The following is a 24,120-nucleotide window of genomic DNA, read 5'->3' on the forward strand; positions in this document are numbered from 1 at the left end:
ATAGCCATTGAAAAATGCTAGCTTGAGCGTTTTAAGAGAATCCAAAAGGCCAAGGAGCAATTATAGCGCTGTTTTTCATCTCTCACGTGACCTATGCCCTCATAGCCATCGGCCGGCTGATGAGTCCAGAATAGGTTTTTTTATTATTACTTTTTGATTATTTTATTGTTACTTATTCAGAGGTGGTAGGCAAATACCACGAGGAGATCAGAGTAAAGCAATGCATGAAGCGTCATTACAAAGAATAAAAGACAAAACAAGAATTACCTGTCTGTATTAAGACAACTGAGGTTAATTTCAATATTCTACAATTCGGGAACCAAAACTCTTGGTTCCAGATATTACAAGGTTGAGAAATAACTCTGGCGAATGAACCGGGAGTATTTTCAGTTCAGTCGTTCAGTCGTGTCCGACTCTTCGTAACCCTATTGACCATATCACGCCACGCTTTCCGGTCTCTCACTATCTTCCTAACATCACATAACTTCATCTGCAGCGCCTCTAGGATGCCATTTTTTTTTAGTATTTTATTATGGAACTAAAATAAGCAGGTTTAATCTGCGTTCTGTTTCCATAAATTCAAGCTGGCGCGTATTGAAAAGAAACACGGGTTCTTGTTGGTAATACGCACCAGTCTTTTTTTGTTTAATTGGCTTTAATTAGATGGCGCACTTGCGGTAGTACTGTGCCCCCTGACCACCTATTCTGCAGAGTATGCTGCATGCGTGCTAGTATCTAGAGGCTTGTCGCAAGTACAATTCTATGCGGCTGATACGCACGGGATATGCGTGTGTCTAGTTGACGGTGAAAAAAAAAAAAAAAAAAAAAGCAACTATTGTATACGTCAGATGGGTTATCGATAATTCTGTAATCCGAAATGACGGCATCGATAAAATCAAGCTGGCTCCGCGGTTGCTTAAATCGGAGCATTTGTGCTGCAACTATGGATGAGCCTATTGAAGCGAGAAAAAAAAAAAAAAATGACCACCGCGTTATCGCATGGCAGCAAGCCAGTAAAACAAATTAGCTCCGGCTAGTTCTTTAATCCATAGCTCTTGCCGCACGTCGATTCTCTTTTCAATAATATATGCGTATGTTCCTAGATAGCTGGCGCGCATCATGACGGCATAAGGTGTCGCTAACGAACGTGACCAGTTTCTCATTCTTTAGCTTGACAAAGTAGCAGGTAGATATCAAAAGATATCTAACCTGCTAGAACCATTATTACCGTCATATGGGTCCCGGAAATTTAACTTCCAGCCGATTGATTAAATATATTTGCGTGCAGCTGTACGGTTAATGACGTATGCCTTGTCGCGAACTTCGCTCTTCCTGCTCCAGAAAGAAACCTTGGCATTCATTTTCACTCGCAGAACATGTGGTGATTTTTTTTACAAGAGCAGGAAATCTGGCTAATCTGGCTCTATACTTTTATTGACGTGTTTTCCGACATTATCTGCATATAAACGTTCCAGCACCGCGCCCGGTGACGTCCTCAAGGAACTTACGTCTGCTGGCAACTTGTACCGCAGTGGTCTTGTTCGCGCGAAACTACTATCCTGTATGCACCATGGATTTTTTTATAGAAGAAAAAGGAAAGAAATATGCGCGCGGAGGATCATTGCCCAAAGTGGAGTAAGCACATGTCGTTTTGAGAGGAGATCAGTGTGGAAACAAGCTTCCAGGACTCCAGAGAATGCCGAAAGAGCCCAAATTCGGAGGGCAATGCGCGTCTACTTGATATCCGGAAAGATAGTATCTCGAAATTCTGAGGCAGCGGAGATTGATGCGATAAAGGGTATTCGCTCGATTGCTTTAAAATATAGAGGATATATGAACCCGAGGAAGGTGCGTGTGAGAGTGGCTATATCGCATTGACCAGCGGGGCACGTAACCGCAGACAGAAGCGCAATCTTCCCTTTGCCCATCACATCGGGCAAAGAGTTGACATCATAGAGGGGAAAGAAAACTGGTACAGTTCCGCGATCCTTTAGCACGGCAGTTTTAAAGGCCTCGTTGTCCATAATATTTGCTGTCGGCGCTGGCGCTGTGGGCGAAAAATCACAGTGATACCTCTACAAAGGTGCAGTTAGCAGATGGTCTTGCCAGGCACTGACTGGTCGGTTAGTTGTGTGACGTTACGAAGCCGCATAATAGCGCATTTTTTTAACCTACACCAGCTACACCAGTGTAACAAAACTCTGATACCTCCAATATGTTTTGCTACAATAGCGTCATTGGTGTATGTTAAAAAAAAAATGGCCCTATAATGGCAGGGTCTGCAAAAGCTGCAAACTCGGCCCACTCTTTTGAGATGGAAGAGTGAGATGGGGATCAAAATATCCAGTACCCTTCGATCTCGGATTGGGGACCCACCTAGACCACTCGGGCACTTTCACATGGATTATTTAAAGCGGGGATTTAATCCGTGTAGATTGGACTTTCACATAATGTGGTAGATTAAGATGATATGCCAACGAGTATGCACGAGAAAATAGAGGCGTATACATTGAAGGGTTAGTTCCCAAACGAGCCAACGAGTGGATACAAGACTACTCACAATGGGAGCAAAATGCGGGGCCCAATAATACTATTACGTCATACCATTAAAGGCAAAGCTCCAGTGATTTTACAATGCACCAACTAGCTCAGATTTCCGTTCTTCTCCAGTGTCCTTCATTTTTTTTTCTGATCCAGCTATGTGGCTTTTATTCACTGACAATTAATTAGCTGACAATGGTACGATTAAGGAATTTGCACATAACCGCCATAATCAGTCTTCGTATGCCGAAGTGTACTGTTTACTCTGCTTTTGGTACTTACAAATTTACCCAAGTAAATTAACTGTGCTATCTTAACTCCCACAGTATCTTAACTCCCCCCGTCCCCCTTTGCTTTATTAAAGCATATGCGGGTGAATGTAGGTACCGTAAAGAAGAAGTTCTGATTAAGCGGACAGATAGCCGATAAAGAGGAAGAGGAAGTGTTTTTGCGGACCAACTGATTCCAAGTTAAGCCACCACCGCTCCGGTTCTGCTCGCTACCAGTGCCCGCTACCAGTGCCCGCTACCAGTGCCTGGATCCCCGCTTAACGCTTGGTGGAAATGCGGGATTTATCTTCCATTTCCTCGCCCTAGAGCTCCGCAGCCACCGAATTCCGACCTCAATGACTGACTCCAGCACCAACACTACCGGCCCCGCTCCCTCGGCCCCTTCTATTCCATGCACCGGGGTGCTTCGACAGCGGGACCCGCCGGTGTTTAGCGGTACCGACGATCAGGACGTGGAGGACTGGCTTTCTTCGTATGAACGCGTAAGCACCCACAATAAGTGGGATGACATCCTGAAACTTAATGTGATCTTCTACCTGACACAAGTAGCAAAGTTGCGATTCACAAATCACGAGGCTGACATTCCAACTTGGGCCTCGTTCAAACCTCGATTTGTGGATGTCTTCGGTCGCCCTGCGGTCCGCAAGCTTCGTGCCGAACACCGTTTGCGCGAGCGGGCGCAGCAGACAGGCAAAACCTACACTAGCTATACATCGAAGACGTTTTAGATTTGTGCCATCGTGTAAATGCATCGATGTCTGAAGCTCAGAAGATTCGCCACATCATGATGGGCATCAACGAAGGTGTATTCAACACTGTCACGGCAAAAGAGCCCCGCACTGTAAGTGATGTCACGATGTGTCCAAGTTACGACGACCTTCGTCGCCAACGCATCGTCCCTCGACAACCTGAAGCCACGATCTCGGCTACGTCTGATGCCACTGTCAGCTCCACACTTATTCAAGAAATCAGACTTCGTACGGGAAGAAGTTGCACGGCAATTATCACTAATTCCAAACGTTCCGCATTCCAGCTCGTACCAGGCTCCGACCATACGCCAGGTTATTCAGGAAATAAAAAAGACGGCATTTTTTAGAAAACAAAGCAAGAGGAAGCACAGCCGAAATAGAGTACAATGCCTTGACCTATCCTAGAACATCTCTTACATGCATGAACAATAAACCCTGGTGTTAAGAGTCGCCATACTTATCCGCTTCATCGGAAAAAATGTTCGGACGGGCTCAGCTGCACTGCACGGAGAATGACACAACGCTAAAATTAACTCCGGTATTCTTCCTTCATATATCGCTCGCTATCAGTGCTGTGCTCGTATAGCCAATAGAATTAATATAAACTTCCATGCTTCATTACCATGTCCGGATTCATTCAGGGAATGCTTTTCAAAAAAAGGCAGACATATTAGCATATTAAATCAGTCCCTATGCTCTGATACCGTCTGTGTAATACCGCTCTTATCTTCTGGTACCGGCTGTGTCTCAATGGCTGTGGTGCTCGACAACTGAATCCAAGGTCACGGAATCGAATATATTGGCATCGAGGGTCGCATTATGATACCGTGAAGTACAAAAATCAACGCTACTGCGTCAAGCCTCGTAGTCCGTGGTTCGTCTCGGGATAATAAACCTCCCCAAAATTTACAGTTCTTTTCTACTTGATTTTTCTTTAATTTGTTTGAGAGGTCTTAAATCAATATACAGGCACCACTAAATATTTAAATGGGTGATCCAGGAGCTGGAAAATAGAATAACATAACAATAAAAGCAATGGGTTAAAACTGAAAAGAAAAGCAACAACAATATATATATATATATATATATATATATATATATATATATATATATATATATATATATATATATATATATATATATATATATATATATATATATATATATATGTTATATGAAAAAGAAAAGCGGCCCCTACTCCCGTCTTTCTGATTGCCGAATGGTCGCCACTTCAGGATGATTCAGAGAGCTACTGAAAGAGTACGATGGTTAATATCACAGTCGCTTAAACCGAAAATATAAAAACGTACACAGTGAGATGATAGTGATGCGGGTTGTCTGGCACCTCGCTTTTAAATGCAGTACGCCCATCCGAAGATCACTAAGGTCAGATGAGTATCGACACTAAGTTTTAGTTTCATTTTTTTTCCCTTGTTAATGATGCGTAAGACATCAGCGTACATCAGCTCCACGTGGCTTCCGCTTACGATAACAGAATAATTTATAGTCGAACTTTTTTTTATTTCCAGTTTTGATTTCGGTTTGAACAGCCGAGCGATGGCTCTGACGTCAAAATCTAGGCCATGTAAGGATGAAAACCTGCGATAGAATCGCTGCCTCTGAACTCACTGTAATTATTTATCTAAGGAAGGTTGTCTTCAACAATTTTTAAAGAAAACGACGGAGGAACGATTATATATTATTATATTAATTATAATAAAATACATTATATTATAATTATACATTGCAGTTTTCTTGTCCCTTCCATGGCCTATACCCCCACTTTCACGCCACAGTCACCGCTCGGCTGTTAAAAACGAAACAGTTGAGGAAAGTAATTCGATTATAAGTCATTTAGCGGTTTTAGCAGACAACAGGGCGCCGTGCAAAGTGATGGCCACGCCGCTGGTGGCGGAGTTAATAAGTAAAAACGGGTTGGATATTCTATTTACTCGTCCCAGCTCGTCAAGAAATATACGACGAGGGCGTATACATTTAGTTCACTTCGCGTTAATAAGCCACTTGTAATTCCTGTCTTATATTTAGGTATGAAAGCATTGGAAACAATATCGGCGCGTCATTGTGAATTTTCTAACGATCGCTACCATTCGCTTTTAGGTACAGGAAAAAAAAATAGTTGGTTACTGCGTAAACACGTAATAGATGTTTTATTTTGCGTAGTGCTGCAAAATTTTGTGCCGTTTAAGTTTTCAAGTCATTTAACAGGTCTCAAAATCAAAGTAAAGGCGGATATGATGAATGTGAGTTACGATATTTAATGAATTGAACACGCATGGTACATGCACTTAATGGCCCATATGCAGTGCTTGTTTAGAGCCGTATCTCTAATTATTTTGTGTCCTTTTACCTAACCTCATATGTTTTATAAAGCGTGGACTTTATGGTTGTAAGCGCTGGCTTTATCGCGTTCTACGCATTTCCGACTGTACACGCTGTGAAAGGTGTCATCGCCGTGATCCAATCCGTCGTCACGGCTGATCCCGTGGCTGATGCTTTAAACATGCGGGCGCTTCGCCTTCAAAAGGAGAACAAGACTGCGTTGTCGGACTCTATTCGTACTGCGCGTTCAGTAGGCCTACCTTTATTCAGAAACCAGCTAACCTTCGTGACCTATATGAGCAGTGTGTCTGTCTCGCAACACGGATGTCCTGGGTTCGTCTTCGACCCCCACTCAAAGTTGACTCTGTTTTCCTTTCCGCTCAATTATTTTCCTTTCATTGCAGGACTTTTTTGAGAAATTTAGCGTCATCTGAACATTTCAACTTGCCTTTGAATTTTTATGTTCCATCTACATCTACGAAGACGCCGGACTTTCTGCGATATATGGGACGCTTTGCGACACAGCATTAAAATCTTGTGAATGCGGCCAATGAAATGAAAGCGGTGCTGGTACGATCTAAAAGCAAGTGCCGCATAACGTCTCATATATATTGGATCAAGGCGCGTCACCATGAGCACACATGAAATGAGCTTGTAAAGCAAAGGCAGAATAAATGGAAAAAGAAACAGAAACGGCTTAGTTGAAGTAATTAAGGAACCGATGCAGCATACAAACAATAAAGCGGAGCTCAACATTGCAGCTGATCATGTAGCGCTTGTCTGTAGGAGGCACCTGGCGCGTGTAATCTTAAGTTTTTCCAGATGACTGCAGCATCATAAAAGTTTTTGCTTATACACAAAAGGGTACTTTAATTTCATGCTTCTAGCCACTGTAGAAGAAATCGGCAGAAGCTGAAAAAAAAAAAAAATCGCCGCCGCAAACGCCGCTGCAGTTCTCGCTGCGATGCATGAGCAGCACCAGTTCATTCATAAACCTTTATTCATGAGGATGTCCTGAGGCCTAGAGGGGAAGGGGGTGGGTTAGGTGAGGTTGAGGGCGCCAGACTCCGACATGAAGTCTAGCAGGGCACTAAGCTTGCGCTTGGCGTTGGTATTGGGGGCTGTCCAGTCTTCGTAACTCTGAATGTGGTGAGCAGATGTGTAGCGTGCGCGGAGGCCAGCCGTGCCAGGACAGGTCCAGACCAAGTGCTGCAGGTCAACGGAGTCAGCAGGGCAGTTGGGGCAGATGATCTAGGTTCGGCGCCATTGACTCAGGATGTCCGGTGTGCACGCTGCACCGGCTCGCGCCTTGTGAGTTAGAACTTGGGCTGGACGAGAGAGGCCGGAAGGGATCGGAGGAGTAATACCGGGGACAAGGTCTCGCAACAAACCCCTCCGCTCATGTTTAAGCCGAGTGATGACAGAGTCCGGTATGATGAAGGAGACCGGAGAACAGTAAGGGTGGTCCGAGTTGGACGGGCCCACATCAAGGCTATGCCGGCGGTCTTCCTCTAGCTGCGCGCCAGCGGCCTCGTGGGCCATTCTGTTCCCAGTTCCTTGTGCGTGATGTCCAGGTGTCCAATGAATTCGTACCGAGACTTGTGAGGTATCTCGCAGGTATCGGCAGCGCTCTTTGATGCTGTGTTGTACTGAGGTCTTGTAAGAACGGGCTTGCAGGGTTTTTATAGCCTCTTGACTGTCGGTGTAGCAGCACCAGCTCGCATACCGGAGAGACTTTCGAAAATGGCCGCTAGGCGGCTTTCAGTGGCGCCCCTATAGGCGGTGCACGATACGTTGTCTTACGTATCATTGCGAAGAAGAAAACCTGCAAGAATAAATTATTTTTGCATACTCCTTTAATGGCCCTTTGACTCATTTTCAGAAAGAAAGCGTACCATCCGAGGATGAGGAATTTTATTTTATTTGGAAACAAGTATAGTGATAAAAGTGACTCGTGAAGCTGACACGTGCTTTTTGAATAAAGGTTGAATTTTTTCGAGCTGGTTGTCCGCATGCAGCCCGCGGGCCGCGCGTTTGAGACCACCATTGTAGACAGTAGTGACATGGTCAGGCCGGTTCGAAATTGCATTTTATCAGTTTCTCCTGTCGCTATTTGCCATAGCGAAGCTTATGTAACCGACCGTGCGAGGTCCCCAATCAGGAGCTTACTTCGACGGTCGTTACACAGCTTAGAGAAAGATATATGCACAGATAAATTTCATGTTTCGAAAGCTGCAGGAGAATGAGGACACAGGAACTTGTCTTCGGCCTGCTACTTCACACTGGCCGAAGAGAAGGGGGGGGGGGGGGGGGGGGGGGACAGAGAAAGGTAGGCAGTAAATGAGCAAGGAGATGATCCTGACATGATATGAATGAACTGAACGGGCTTTCCAGCCTGCGAGCGTGCGCGCGCCAAAATATTTGGTCGCATGGTCACATGAAAGCGTTGCGAAGGGACGTCCTTGTGTGTTGGTGCTGTTGGATCATTTCCTTTTGGCTCGAGATTTACTCGTCTGCTTCCGAGTACCCGGATCAGCTCCAATACGGCCGCAAACGAGCAGTCAGGTGCGAGCTTTTCTCAGCCTTATTTCATGTCTTCAGTTCAGCATGTGCTGCTGATGTTGGAATGAACAATTATTTTTCATGCTGCGCAAATTATAATGAACTGCATCCCGCGAACATCCTTTCCAGTGCTCAGTATTTCGCCGCAAGGAGAAAATTGAATAGCAAGAAGTTATCACTGCTTAGCACAGTGCAAAATTTACAAGAAGACAACTCCGAGTGATCAACCACAGCAAATTTACAATATCATCCATTAACATTGGCTTCCAAAGGAAAAGGACGCAGTTTGCTATAAAGACCTTTTAAGTGTTTTGTGGAGTTCGAATAGGTTGTGAAAAAAGTGAGGCAAAGCTGCGCTGGAGTACAAGTGGCTCAGATGTATGGTAAGCTGGAATCTGTGGGCTAGTTGGTGGTCTGTGAAAAACAGCTGCAACTCAACAGATCATTGTGGGAAACTGAACTGCACCAAAAGGACGGGACAAGAGAAGAAGAACACAGGACAAACGCAGACTAACAACTGGTTTATTGCACCTACGCTCCGTTCCTTTGACACCAACGCGCATGCGCACCAACAAACAAAGCCAAAACACAAATCATGTCATCAGCCCGAGAAATTCTAGCTCCTTGCGGCATGCGCGTTGGTATAAATGAACCGAATTTAAATATTTTTATGGTATCAGTATCGAAGGTATTCTCTTGAAGTATCGTGCCCAGCCGTGCCAAATATTTAGGTGTTCACATAACCAATAACTTGTCATGGAAATTGCATGTTCATCACGTAGTTAATAATGCTAACCAAACTCTTGGCTACCTCCGAAGAAACTTTTCACATTGTCCTAGCGCACTAAAACTTCTCCTTTACAAAACTTTGGTTCGTCCAAAACTGGAGTATGCAGCTTCTTTATGGGACCCAGACGTCGTTTCACTCATTACTGAACTAGAAAGTGTGCAGAATCTCGCATCTCGCTTTATATTGTCTAACTATTATCGCACTTTTAGAGTGACTGCCATGAAATCTTCCCTGTCCTTGCCTCTTCTAATGGAACACAGAAAAGTATTTCGGCTATGTTTTTTTTTTTTCATAATATTTTTCTGTATAATACATACCTCAGATAGAAACTTCTAACGCGACCGTCCTACACTTCATCACGCATTGATCACCGCCACAAAGTAGGAATTCCATTATGTCGCACCAAATACTGCCACGACTCCTTCAATCCAAACACTTCTAACAGTTGGAGTCGCCTTCCTTGTGCCATTGCTGATATCACAGATGCCATTGCTTTTCGTACAGCTGTTACTAACCTTTTTTGCTCCAATGTTTAACATACTTTTGCTGTCGTTTTTCATGCTTTTGCTTGTTCACCATCTACTGCTTGGTTGTGTTGCTGCTTATTTTGTATTTTTATATCTTGTTGCGCAGTCGTTATCATTTACTGTATAATGACCATTTAGTTTTATGTTTTTTTTTCTTTGCTGTATTGTGTTTTACTTTCTTTAGTTCACCCCCCTCCCCTCTGCAATGCCCTTGGGCCCTGAGGGTAAATAAATAAATAAATGTATGCCTGAGCTGATGCATGTGCATCAAGCTTACTGCAACCTGCTTATCCCTGCTGGAGCCAGGTGACAAGTGGCGATAAGCAATATTATACATATTTAGCTGCAGCACCACTGTTAGCGACAATCTCACAAAAGCACGATGCCTGAAGCCAATTTGGCCTTTGGCCCTTTTGAGTGCCGAGGTGGGAGAGGGCAGAGAGTTCAACAATTGTGGCCCAAGAGGAACCAAGCCGAGGTGAGCGACATACATGACAGCAAAGATGGCGCAGCCAATCGAAGAGCTCCAGACACCGGGCAGTTGACGTCACAAACGGCTCCACCGCAGCTGCCGCGCTGGTGGAGATGTGAATTTCGCCTTTCTCTCATTCTCAGTTAAAAGTGTTTGAACACGTTCTCTTGTGGCTCTGCTTCATGCCAACCCAGGCCCTCCGGGTTTTCTGTTACAGCCCGAGACTCTCTGAATAAACGACTTAAACCATCCGTGTTTTTTTTTCTTCAACAGGCAATAAGAGGTAACATCACCATCATGGATATGATCGACATCTTTAAGTAAGCAATATTGCTTTTGTTTCATTTTCCTTATTTTCAGGGCGCAAGGCTTCTGAGTGATACTAACATACTCGGTTCATGCGATAAAAAAAAATATAGAGAACGCAATCTTTTCCAATTTTCCTACTGATATACATCCACCCAGGGTTCCAACTTCGCCTTCATCTGCCACACTCCGTATCTCCAATCCGCTTCCTCTTGTTGCGCGCGCTTATTGCTAACACATAAATATTAGTGCGGAATCATTACATGTCCTATTTTGAGAAATGCCAGCATTCCTGCCTGAGATATAGCCATAAAAATACGCTATCAAGCGACCGCATGGCGCAAAAGTTATGGCGTCATAATCACGTGACACAGACCCGTCCATCTTGACCGAGGATTCCGTCACTTCAGGCAATCCTACACATCACCATTCGCGGACCTACATATGGCAGCAGATTTCCTCACATCTACATTAAAACACATGACGCAACCGTTTGCTGTACAGCGTTCCGGGTGGTGTCATACGATTTCTTGTTGTACATAGTCTATATTTGCTAGTAAACCTGGAGGCTAGCTCGCGACAGGGGTTTGAACCGACGACAAATGTCCTCCAACCTCCAACCTCCGACCTCCGACCTCCAACCGTATGCTTTCAAACCAAGGTTTCGGGGGGTTCCGGTGATTACATCTCCCAGATGCCGAGTGAGGCATGGAAGTCACACACACACCAGCGCGCGCGCGATTTTGAGAGGCTAAAAGGCTGTATTGATCTAGTCAATTATAGAGCCTATATATTTAACCCGAACTCACAAGTCTTGATGTGTAACCTTCGAGCTTTACGTGAGATGTGGGCTCCTGACGTGAAACGTGCTGATGTCGAACTATCGCGTCGGAGAACATTTTACTGACGCACCGCTAAGCGGAATACCGACTGTGAGACATTACACGTAGCCTTCACGAAACACGTCCGCATGAGTTGCACGGCATCGGGTGAAGATCGTGGCTGGTATCTCTCATAATTTTTTTTTATTATTATTTCCCCGTTCTCTTCGGCAATAAACGCGTGGACGACAATCCTTGAAGGAAGACTCGATCGGTGATCGAGCAGCTCGCAATAGAGGAAAGTATACAAACAGCGCTCGAAGCGTGGCCACGTGCGCTTTTCACTTTTTCCTGGAACGTAAGCGGTAAGGTTCGCCATCCCGCATAATAAGCGCGTATATTGGGCTTTCTGCGTTGCAATGTTCTGAATGACTTGTAACAGAACATTTGATAGAGTGAGCAGCCCTGGTTGCAGATGAAGTATTATTTGTTCCCATCTTGACCGATGAGAAATGGATCTTCGAAGAGCCCTCTGTATCTTTGACGGAGAGAACCAAGAACGTGCCGAAATTTGTACAGAAAGAAACAACGAACAAAAAGTGAAAATCTGGCTTTGCATATGAGTTGATGCAGATATTGGGTACACAGTAATTCATAGGGAAAAGGGGATCCTTATACTGAAGTAAAGCTGCAAGTTGGATGAGTTGGCATTGTGTAGTGACCGCAAATAATACAACTTAGAAAAGTTACAGAAACATATTTAAAAAAGAAAAAAAAAAGGATATTTGCATCAGCCAGCCTTTAGTATCACTAGCAGAATACGGATTTTTGTACTTTGAGCACCTGCATCGACATAGGATTGTCACCACTGGTTTAGTGTGTTCCTACCCACAGTATTGTTTATAGCTTTAGCTCTAGTGTGTTTATTTGTGAGTTTCGCATTATTCCTGCATCGACCTCGTTGTCACCCGCGTATAGTTGACACCACGCATATAACAAAGTATGCATACAACGTGACCCCGAATATAAGAAACACGTGAAAGAAAATTGCTGTGGCTGGGATTTGAACCCGTGCCAGAAAGAACAGGTGAGCTTTTCTGGCCCAGGAATGAAAGCACTATGCTATCGCCGCAGCCTTTTCTGAAGCAAAAAGCTTCACTAGGCTAGTCAACTCCGAGTCTCGCGTGTGCTCCGTCGTTAGAAAAGAGCCACAGCTGCACATGCGAAAATCACGTGACGTCACAGGAGAGGCGCAGGTGGTCGTAAAGGGACTTTAGGTGGTCGGAGCCGCCGCTGCGACTACTCCGGTTGACCTTTAGCCGGTGCCGCGCGCTTCTGCGCGTGCGCTGCTGCAACTCTGTAGCTCTGAGAGGAACGTAGGAAAACGATGCTGAAATGGCGGCTTGGAATTTGGCTGAGAGGCAGCGATTAAACGCGAGACGTAGGGCTCAACAAGCTGCTGAAACACCGGAAGAGTGGGAGACTCGCCTTGCTACACGGCGACAGAGATGCTGAACGTCGTTTGACTGCACCAAGCAGGAAAACTAGCGAAGATTCCGAACAGTCGTCGCGCAGAAAGGAGAACGGAATGAAAGGCTTCTTTTCACTTCTGATATCCAGGCTTAACCAAGCTTAGCCACGACCAATTTTTTTCTCTCTTTCTTGCATGGAAGTGTACCAACCCTGAAGGGCTTCCAGCTTGACTTAATCAGGTCGCATCCCTCAACCCGTCGTACGCAGTCGCACCACCAACCCACAGCACGAATAAAAGTGCAGCACACTCTGGCGCTGTACAGTGAACATCGTCGTGTTCATGAAGTTTCATCTGCGCCACTCTATCATCAATCAGGCGGAGTCACAACATACATCGCCGAAAACATCCTCGTGGAAAAACACTTGAGAACAAAAAAAAAACATTATCCTGGAATGATTTCGAACCCAAATGCCATCATTTCTAAATAACCCGGAACTAATACTCGATATTCATGTTCGACAGCATCGAAGGGCTCCACTTTTGTTGTTGTTGCTGCTGCTGTTTGGCGAATCTGTATATATAGTCCTCAAGGTTACCTCAGTAATGGTAGCTGTGAGACTGTGCATGTCCTGTTATTTTAGTTCATGCGCATTTGTCTTTTACGCGCAGTTTGATATTTCAATACTTAAATTTGCCCCTTTCCGTTCCGGCCCACAAATGACGTATGCGAAAGCGGCATGTTGCCATCGTTCCTGCTGTACAACCTGCGGCATACAATGGCGGCACTATCGGCATGAAGGCTAACCTAAACATCTCTGCTCAGGTGTGCTGGTTCGTACGCGCTCGCAACGGCGCGCTGCGTGCTCCGGCAGACCGCGTTACCGACATCACACCGACGTCCTTCAGAGCTCCTCAGCGGCGCAGGGTCATTGCGGCGTACGTACGGCCTGCGACACCACCAGCGGCGATCATTAATGATTCGCTAACACACACACACACACACACACACACACACACACACACACACACACACACACACACACACACACACACACACACACACACACACACACACACACACACACACACACACACACACACACACACACACGCACACACACACACACACGCACACGCACACGCACGCACGCGCACGCACGCACGCACACGCACGCACGCGCACGCGCACACACACACACACACACACACACACACACACACACACACACACACACACACACACACACACACACACACACACACACACACACACACACACACACACACACTATATATATATATATATATATATATATATATATATATATATATATATATATGTATACAGCAACTGCCGCACTCATGGCAGTCCGGTCAGGCGGGCAGAATACAGCTTTCAGTGGCAGAGTTCCTATATGCCAGCTTGTTGCCGCGCCTTTCTTTACGGCGAAATGCAGGGCATGCCTTAGCCGCTATTTTTGACGCGGCCCTGAGCTCGGTAACGTATTCCATGGCTTGTCCATTATGGCGGCGTTGTTCGCTTTCGTCGGTAAGGGAGGCAGAAGGTGGTGGCTGTCGGGCAGGTTATGTAAGTGATTACGCTCGCGCGGAGGTAAACACAAAAGTAAACATCGAGGACGTCGTGAAGGGACCTGCCGATTAGGAGCGTAAGTGGAAGCGCTAAAGCCAAAAGATCCACGTCTCTTGAATTCCCAACGGCTCAGGAGTGACGTCCGGGATCCCGAGCCTCTCTCTCTCTCTTCCTTTCTCTCTGACCGGGCCACGAAAACACGAACGTGGCCGTGATTCCGCGCTCCAAGCCATTAAACTGCGCCGCACCACAAGGATGGCGGTTGTGTTAACATATTTTCTCTTACATGCAGGACTGCGCCGGCATGTTTCCGACCCCGGTGTCTGGCGCGACTTCCTGTTTTCCACGTTCAGCAGCCGCCGCGAGAAGCAACTCTATAAGGCGTATTATTTACATAACTGAACAAGCCTGACGACAGGTGACGGCAACCACGTCGAGAAGGGGGTATGATGAATAAATACCTTGGACTTAAATGCTTAGCGTTTTCCTGTGTCTTTATTTGCATTTGCGATGAATATGTACTTTAGTGTATTAATTTTTGTTTTTATCTGAGCGAGTCTATATATGCCGAGACGGGCACTGAACAGCCGTGGAGCTCCTGAAATCTGTCAATCGGCACGTCCAGACAGTGACATAGATAGATAGACTGATTTATTGATATGAAAGGCAGAGAGGTTGGCTGGAATGATTAAAATCTGGCCTGCTACTCTGCACTAGAGAAGGGGAAGGGGAGAAGAAAGAAGATCATGATGGGTGACGACGTGGGAGAAGGCATATGAAATATATATACAGGCACGGCAGCTTGCTTTACAAGCGCGATTCAAGTCCAGTGGCGCACAAAAAAAACGGCAAAAAGCCCGCACCCTTCCCCTTGTCCTGCCAAGAGCCCAGCAGCAGCTCCTCCGACAGGGGCCCCTTGTCCAAACGCTTCAAGGAAGCGGCTAGCACACTCCTTTCGCACGCATACACTGGGCACACCAATAATATATGGTCCACAGTCTCTGGGATGCCACAAGTTCAACATACCGGCGAGTCCACCTGTCCAATTAAATGTAAGTACTTGCGCGTGAATGCAACAAGCATGCCTGATGACGTGGAATATCACGCGGAACATAAAATTCCAATGTTCGATCGAGCCTTTTTAGATGAATGTGTCGGGCGGGCCATCCAAAGCCCGGCCGCATCAAACCAAAGAAAATGCTTTATGCCTTGGTTGCTTCCCATAAATTGTTTTATTTCTCCTTACGAAAGCTAATGGCACTTCTTAACGACCGTTATAGACTATGCGACGCAAACAAACAGGCTATATGCGGTAAGCGAGTGAAGGCAACCAAACGCGTTAGACCGGTACACATGCGTCAGCGGTATAATACTTCACTTACGTAATGCATTGCCGGTCTTTCTGGTTTACCCCTAAGCATGTATACCCAATGTCGTCACAAAACAAAAACAAGCAAACAAGGATGCAAATAGTGCAACCTTTGAAGCCAGGTGCGTGATAAGAGAGAAAGAAGAAAGCGACTGTAAGCCAGAGGCGAAGCCGTCCGTCTCGTCGACCTTAAGCACTGTAATTTCGGTAGAGGCAAAGCACTACAATCTTTCTCGCTCGATAGAAACTGGAAACGCGATGGGACAAAAGTGCTTTCTCTATCGATCGGAAACTTACAATGACGTTGTTGGCGGACCAGTAAACAATGTGGATACGCCTCCTCGCTGCCATGTTTGCTGCATGTATACACACGACGGTCATTTCAGAGCTCTACATCGGAAAGGCCTACTCACCGGGTTGTGCCGGTGTGTGACCTTCTTGCTATGTACACGTATGTAGGCTTCTCACAACCCACGGTAATACTGCTCGTATTGGCATATCGAGGTCCAAGGTTGGCGCCATTCGAACGGGCTATACCCGGCCGCCGACAGACGAAGTGTGTCTGGATCGAATATCTTTTTTTTTTTCCTTCTTTTTACTCTGCCGAGTCTTCGCTTTTGTCCGAAGGAGGTGCGTGCCTTGAGGGTAATCGCTGGCTTCGTTGACCGTGTTACAAGGAGGCCGAACTTGAAGGTGCCCGAAATCTGGAGCGTGGTGTCGACTACAGTACGCCGGCTATCGAATGTAAAGAATTCCAGTAGGCCGAAAAAAAAGAAAAACGAAACTTTCGTGAGTGGCACCTCTCCGGCCAGCTAGCTTTATTTTCGCCGTCCTTCGTTTCCCTGTGAAACCAGACTTTCCGGATTCCCCTACACCATAACTATTACAAGATTGTGTTAAACCGGATTCTTAACAAAAAAGCAGCCTTTCCGTAGTACATTTTGCAACTACACACGGCTGATTGAGGCCAGCGTACGAAAACTACAGCGGCAGCACTAAACGATGAGAGCAAAAATTTCAAGTAAAATCTACCCGCCGCTTATGCACTGGGCTACTGAGCCGGAGGACCCGTGTACAATTCCGTCCACGGCGGTCGCGTTTAGATGGGGGCGAAATACCAAAGCCATATGTGTGCTGCGTTGTGTCTGCTCACGCTAACGATCCTTATGAGGTCTAAAGTAATCCGGAGTCGTCACTACAGCGTTCCTTATATCCGATGAGTGCCTTTGGTGCGTTAAACTCCGTAATTAAACGTATTTTGGGGCGCATTTCAGAGATGTTTCCTTAAGTCATTTATGATGACGGGACCAATGTCTTCGTATTTTACACATGATTACCATCCTCACCGATTTGAACCAAAATGAATAAAAAAAAGCATCATTAAAGGTCGAGTCCCAGAGAACAGGTTGACAGCCTTCAAAACTAGCCCGTGCACAATAGCCTCCAGCGCTGTCCAGCAGGTCGAGACTGGAAACGCAAAGACTGAGAACGCAAGTGAGGTGGCAAAGATGACCTTGGAGAGGAAAAAAAAAAAAAGAACAGAGCAAGAAGACAAAACATATAAACTGGTGGAAATCACTACTGCGCAGCTTGGGTTCAATATTTTCAAATATTTTACATGCGGCAGCAACGACAGTGATGAAGCATTATTCTTTGTCACATAAGCAAAAAAAAAAAAAAAAAGCAGAAGTAGAGAGAATTATTCAAAACAATAAGCCTATTTGTTACCAAATATTGGCTTAATATATATATATATATATGTTACAACAGGAAGTTTAAGGTTCTAAATGTGGAGTGCTAAAAGCAGTACGGTATTCATTCACTGATAGGTAAGAAGAGAACCACACAGAAAACAGTAGCAGGTATAAAGTAACTTCGATTCCTACCCCGTGTATTCCTCTTAATCGATTTAATACTGAGCTCAGTCTAGAACGGCACGCCTTGATTCCCTGGCACCCACAAAAGAAGTGAGGAGTGCGTGTATGCATCACAACTCAATACAGTGGCTACCGCACACGCAGTTTTACGCCTTAAACCAGTAAGTGGCTTGCAGAGCACCCTCTCCGTCGTCAAGTCATTGGATCAATATTTCACTGACGTCATCGTCGCGTTCAATAAATCCAGCGAAGATTTAGCCACTGGATAAGTAAGTAGCCCATACAACCATACATGCATGGACACGCAAAAATGACTACGTGAGCTAACAAAAAAAAAAAAAAAAGAAAAAAAAAGGAGAGAGCGTGGAATATATTCTTGCATAGAAACAGAGACTAATTTCAACTAGAAAAGAACTTCTCCAAGACCATTTCTATCCGTGGGAGCTTTGAAGCTAGATGGAAGTGGACCTTTTTCACCTAAGAGCAAACAACGTCACACTAGTAGCGAGCTTGAAACGATATTCTTTGGCTGAAAGCAGATGGTCGTAGGTACAATTTCCGGCTTCGTAATTAAACTGAATGCAGGACTGCTATTTTTCCATTTGGAAACAGTAAGTCGAAATGTCAGGTAAGAGTAAGCTTGATTTTACAAGCGAAGTGAAGCTGAAAATGGCAGACGCTAGCATTCCTGAAGTTACGGTTGCGAACTGCACGAGCGAAAGGATCCATTCCTTAAAGGTGGAGGCTCTCCATGCATAATAGATACGCAGCCAAGAGAGGAGGACATGGCTTGAGCAGGAAAACTAAATGGGTAAAAGCATAGTAAAAGGGACAAACATAGAATTCAGAAGCATTACTACCCGCATTATTGGATTTCACCGAGGTGGCCGTGAAATCTCCAAGCAATAGCGCGAAAAAAAAAAAAAAGAAAAAAAAAGGGACTTAGCTCGGCGCAAAGAGGTCGGCGTCGCTGGCCATAAGTCTCCTGTGTCATCTTGGTTTTTCTTTCTTTATATCTTTATTTCTCAAAATAATAAAGGTTGGCATATCGTTATAAAACGTTCCAATTGGACACTTTCTTCAATAAACCTCAATTACACATGACGGATAGAGTTTTCAAAACACCAATTATTTCTCCGACAGCTTCCTCAAAAGACTCTCGGATAGATTTGACGTGGAGATGAGCATGCCGAACAGCCGTTTGGCGTTTCCACATGCTATGAAAACCTAGTATCATTAGCATATCGTACGGAACTCCATTATTATTCTCTACTTATAGAAACTTACTTCCACGTAAAGGTAAATCTTTGTGCAAAGTTCGATATGTATCACCCAAAAAAATCCCATCCCAACGACTTATGAACACATACATGGTCGACAATTTCCGGCTTTCTACATAAAACGCGGATGACACTCCACAGAACAATGATTTCTCCTCTCCCACCCTCCATGTATTCACAGGCAGACCCGCCTCCCCCATGCGATTAAAGAACGTTTTCACAGCATGATTTGCAGGCATATGATTTACACTTTCAAATCATTTTCCCCGGCCGAGAAGAGTTATTGACCTGTACACAGGAACAGGCAAGAAACTTCAATACGATCTCCGCAAAGCCGTTTTCCGGTGACACTGGTTAAATATTCTACTGAGAATATAGTATACATAAGAGCTGTGTAACTTTCACAATTTCACGAAAATTATTATGCGCTCCAAAGCGCCAGGAAAAGCATTTGATGCACCGTACAACGTAAAAAGAAAAAAAAAAAAGAAAGAAGAAACAATTAACAACTTGACGCCAAAATAAGTGCGACAAAGACAATTCGCCAGCGCCTACGCGGCAGGGAATTTTAGTTCAGCTTGTTTTCTCACAACTTAAAGCTCACATGAAGCTCAGTTATACACTGAAAAATTCTGTGTAGCTTTTAGCGCGTCAAAAAGCCGGCTACTGACATAGCACAGGTAATATAAAAAGACCTGCGCCATCTCGCTAGCCGGTTTCTACGCTTACTAAGCAGCCAATTTTTCCCGCTGTGCTTTCGGATGCCCTCGTCTTCATCTGCCGTGACAAATTAAGGCGCATTAAGTACCTTAATTATGCTTCATATAAAATCCTAAAGTACAGCCGCCCTGATTTTTAACAATTTAGCGCGAGCGTCGACCAAACTGCTGCTCAGCGCCTTATAACGGCGATAAGCGTGCAACACGGCGAGAGTTCGCGCACGCGCACGAAGAGAGAGCATCTTCAGCTAAGCTGTTCGGATCACAGACACACGCCCTGCCACAATATCTGCTTGCGACGTTCCACATTCTTGCGCATGCACGAACTCTCGCCGTGTTGCACGCTTATCGCCGTTGTAAAGCGCTGACCAGCAGTTTGGTCGATGCTCGCGCTATATTGTTAAAAATCAGGGCGGCTGTACCAGTTAAATACTTGGCTGAACACGGCTGGCAAGGTAAAGTAACGCTGAACGAAGAAGAACTTCACTAAAAGCGTGCTATATTTTGCTTATGCATGTACGTACATCCGGACTGAGCCATGCTAAACGACCACTTATTCCCCCCCCCCCCCCCCCCCCGCGCCCCTCGCGCTTTTTTACAACTACACCGGAGTTTAATATAAGAAAAGCCACAGACGTGAGACTTGAATGAAATCAGAAAAGGAAAACGTCGTCGTCTTTCGCTCTGAAGCATGCCTTGCATAAGAATATCACGAGGCAACAGACGCCCTGGCTTGCGCGCACACGACAACACCGGAAAGTTTAGGAAAGCAGGCGTCTGCACGTCCGTTTCTACTCGAGCCAGTATAGTTGTACAAACATGTAATGGGCGTATACGGTTCAAACACCAAGTCAAGTGAACAACGTGCTCGTGTAAAGGCTGACTTAGAACGAAAACAGCGGCGGGAATAATGTAGACACCTTGACGTCAACATGATGACACGAATCAACAACTAGGCTTGTTTGGGGTTACTCGTGGAGAAAGTGGCGGTAAGCACACTGCCTAGAGGTTTGTCCGCTTTAGTGCGATGCATCTCTCATTTGAATGGAGGTGAATTGCAATTGCTAACCTGGAAGCACCCTGTATGGGTGGCGAACATGTTGGGAAGCAGTCCAGAGCACAACGTAGCGTACATATTTCGCAGACACTAATTGATCCGGAGCTATCCGCTATGCAGTGTCTCGTAAACTTCAGTATCGATTAATCAGTAAAAGAAAAACTTAGAGAGAGAGAGAGAGAGAGAGACGAGGAGGAGGAGGAGGAGGAGGAGGAGGAGGAGGAGGAGGAGGAGAAAAAGTTGGAAAGGCAGCGATGTTAACAAGAAAATGTGATCCGGTTGGCTATCCTGCATTGGGGAAAAGTAATGAGGAAATTAAAATATTTAATGACGATTACGTTACTTCCTAATGCGAAATTTGAGCGCAGCTCATCAGCTGTTTCACCTTTTCGATAGATTGAGGCAGATATTTCGAGCAAGACATGTATGTACAATTAGAGACAACTTTTAAAAAAAAAATTATTGCGTTAGCAATACTGCGCCAGGTTTCAGCCCGTCGCGTAGTTCCGGGAAGGCCCACGTTTTAGTTTCAGCTGCGGCCGAGCCAAATACGGCTTTAAAACCAAGTCGTACGAACGTGCCTTAGTGGCCTATAAGAGTAACGTGAATACAAGGGTCCTGGCAGGCTGATTCTGACATAACCGTCCCATGTGAAACGAGAGACCCAAGTTTGCAGCTCCTGCCAGCCCACATATAAAGCCCCGCTTTAACCAATCTAATGGATTCTAATGGCGTCTTGGTTAATGGCATGCCTAACCGATCTGAGAAACAGTTGGTATTGTGTACTGGAGACTTCAACAAAGATACAAGGAGAGACAATGCTTTCGTTGAATCAACCGAGAAGTACAACCCAGTGGGGAAACAGTTTTTTGGACCTTGTGTTATACAGGCCTGCAGCGGACATGTGAGTAATCAAATTGAGACCAAGTCTCATTGCTTTAGGGACCGTAGTGTGTTCATTGGGATTAACAAAGGCAAAGAGGACTAGTCGTACATTTGTGTGCCATGTCTACTCATAGCTAAACATCTCAAGCGCGCTGCCTCGGCTGCGGAGCTGGTTACAAGGAACAACGCAGACGGCGACGACGACGAGAAACGCAGGAACAGGCGCCAAAGAGCTGCGCTCTAAAAGGAAAGAGAAAAGGGGCGAGGAACACAGTCCTGTCACTCAAGCCAATCGCTCTCAGGCAAGAGAACAGTGCTTTGCAGGCCTTAAGAGCAGTCGTCTGCTGTGTCCACGGACCATGTGGATCTTATCCTCGGGCGAGGATCCAAGGCGGTCAAGATCACAACACAGGGTATGTATCACACTCGCGAAAGTAGGGCACCCACAAAACTTAGGGTGAGTTCTAATATCATTAAGATTTGATGCCATGCAACTGTCGCGTGGAAATTATTCGTTGTTGCTATCCATTAATATTAATTACTTAGTACTTTGTAGTTTTGATGAAAAGTGCTATTCAGTAGAAAAAGTAAGGCTGAGTAACAGAGCTCCTTCGTTGTGCCAAGTAATTCAGCTAAGTAGTAGTGCAACTAAGGAAGGCTGCTTAGTATAACGCTATCTTAATTCTAACCAAGTTTGCTGGAATGTAATGTGTGGCTGCTGTCTACTCTACGGTATGAGGCAGGCGACTGCATGAAACTGAAACGGTTAATTGAACCGAACGAACGCTACTTAGAAGGACGAGCTATTTATTGCACATGAATCGCAATCCGAAAGGCAGCGGAATGATTGCACTTTGACACCCTTTCTCTATTTTCAGCGGAAGTGCTTTTTGTTCTTCAGTGGAACTTTTTATTTTGTTTGGCTTAAAATGTTAACCCTGTTTATGGCGTCACAGCCCCGCAGAACACACGCTACCAGAGCACTGCCAACTCGGCCTTGTTGCTGGTCTTGTGACGTAGCACACCCAGCCGACCAATCATCGGTCGGTAGCATCTGCCAACTCGGCAATGAAATGCATGATTGGTCGAGTGTTTCACAGCGTCGCTGTCGCGTGACCTGGCCTAGCCTTGAGCGGTCGGTGAGGTGTGTGACATACATGTGGCCTAGCTCTTTCAAGCAATCAGGAAACACTTGCTGCGAGCTCTTTTGCGGAATGTGGAATTTAATGTTATCGAGTAAATAAATAAATCGCGACGAAAATGATCCCGTAGGAGCCTTTTGAGAATAATCGATAATGGCGAGAAGAGACTGCGGGTGCGTTGCTTGGTTTTCGCGACAGCGCCGGTTAACCATCTTTGATTCCCTGATACGAAGCCCCGTAAATGAACTCCCCTAAAGCAGGTACATTACGTACCTACATACATAGGTACATACATTAAGAGATAGGAAGCGTACAGAGTGGGTCGGAGAAATAACCCAAGTTACCGACATTCTAGCGGAAATTAAGAAGAAATGGACATGGGCAGGACATGTAGTGCGAAGAGAGGATAACCGATGGTCGCTGAGGGTAACAAACTGGATTCCAAGGGAAGGAAAGCGTAGCAGGGGGCGGCAGAGAGTTAGGTGGGCGGATGAGATAAAGAAGTTCGCAGGGGTCAAATGGATGCAGCTAGCACAGAACCGGGTTAATTAGAAGAATATGGGAGAGGCCTTCAACCTGCAGTGGGTATAGCCATGCTGATGATGATGATACAATAAGGGGGGGGGGGGTGCAGAGTTCCTGGACCCGCGACAACTTGGAACTTCGCCCCCGCCAGTTGCCAGAAGCAAGCAGCGCTCAGTGACCGTAACGACCAAGTGCCAGCTGCAGCAGCGCGTTCCATCGTCGGTACTTGTCATAATGACAACTTTGTATACCATCATCGCATTCACCGTTTCGGTGGCTGACGACGGCTGTTACGACGTAATCTTTTTGGGACCATCTCTCGGCCGCAACAGCGACGGTCGCACGGAATTTCATCTAATCGGGCTATACTAAAGTACTCGTCTCAAAGAAAATTGAAAGCCCGGCCATGCACAATTTTAGTCATCTTGAAGCCCCGTATTTTTCTTTGCGACGTTACGTCAGCCGGGGAAGTGTCACGAAACTCGTGCCGCGCTCAGTTGTCACGCTGGCGTGTATGTGACTTTCACTATGTAGTGATCTATTTACCTTCTAATACCTTCTCACTAGCCAGATTTCGAATAGAGGGACTCTATCGCTTAGAGGACAGGGTATTTGTGGGGTAACAGTAGCCATGCTTAGAATATAGCGACCCTACCGGTTAGAGGGATAGGGGAATAGTGGGGCGCGAGTGCACGTGCCAAGAATGAAAGCCCCATTACTGGCTCTGTCTGCGAACGCTTCCGTGCATGCATATGTCGCCCCGCAATTACCTTATATCCCACTGATATAGGGTCCCGCTATTC

Source organism: Amblyomma maculatum, chromosome 4, assembly GCF_055883805.1.
Source record: "Amblyomma maculatum isolate TAMU_Amacu chromosome 4, ASM5588380v1, whole genome shotgun sequence".
NCBI lineage: Eukaryota > Metazoa > Arthropoda > Arachnida > Ixodida > Ixodidae > Amblyomma > Amblyomma maculatum.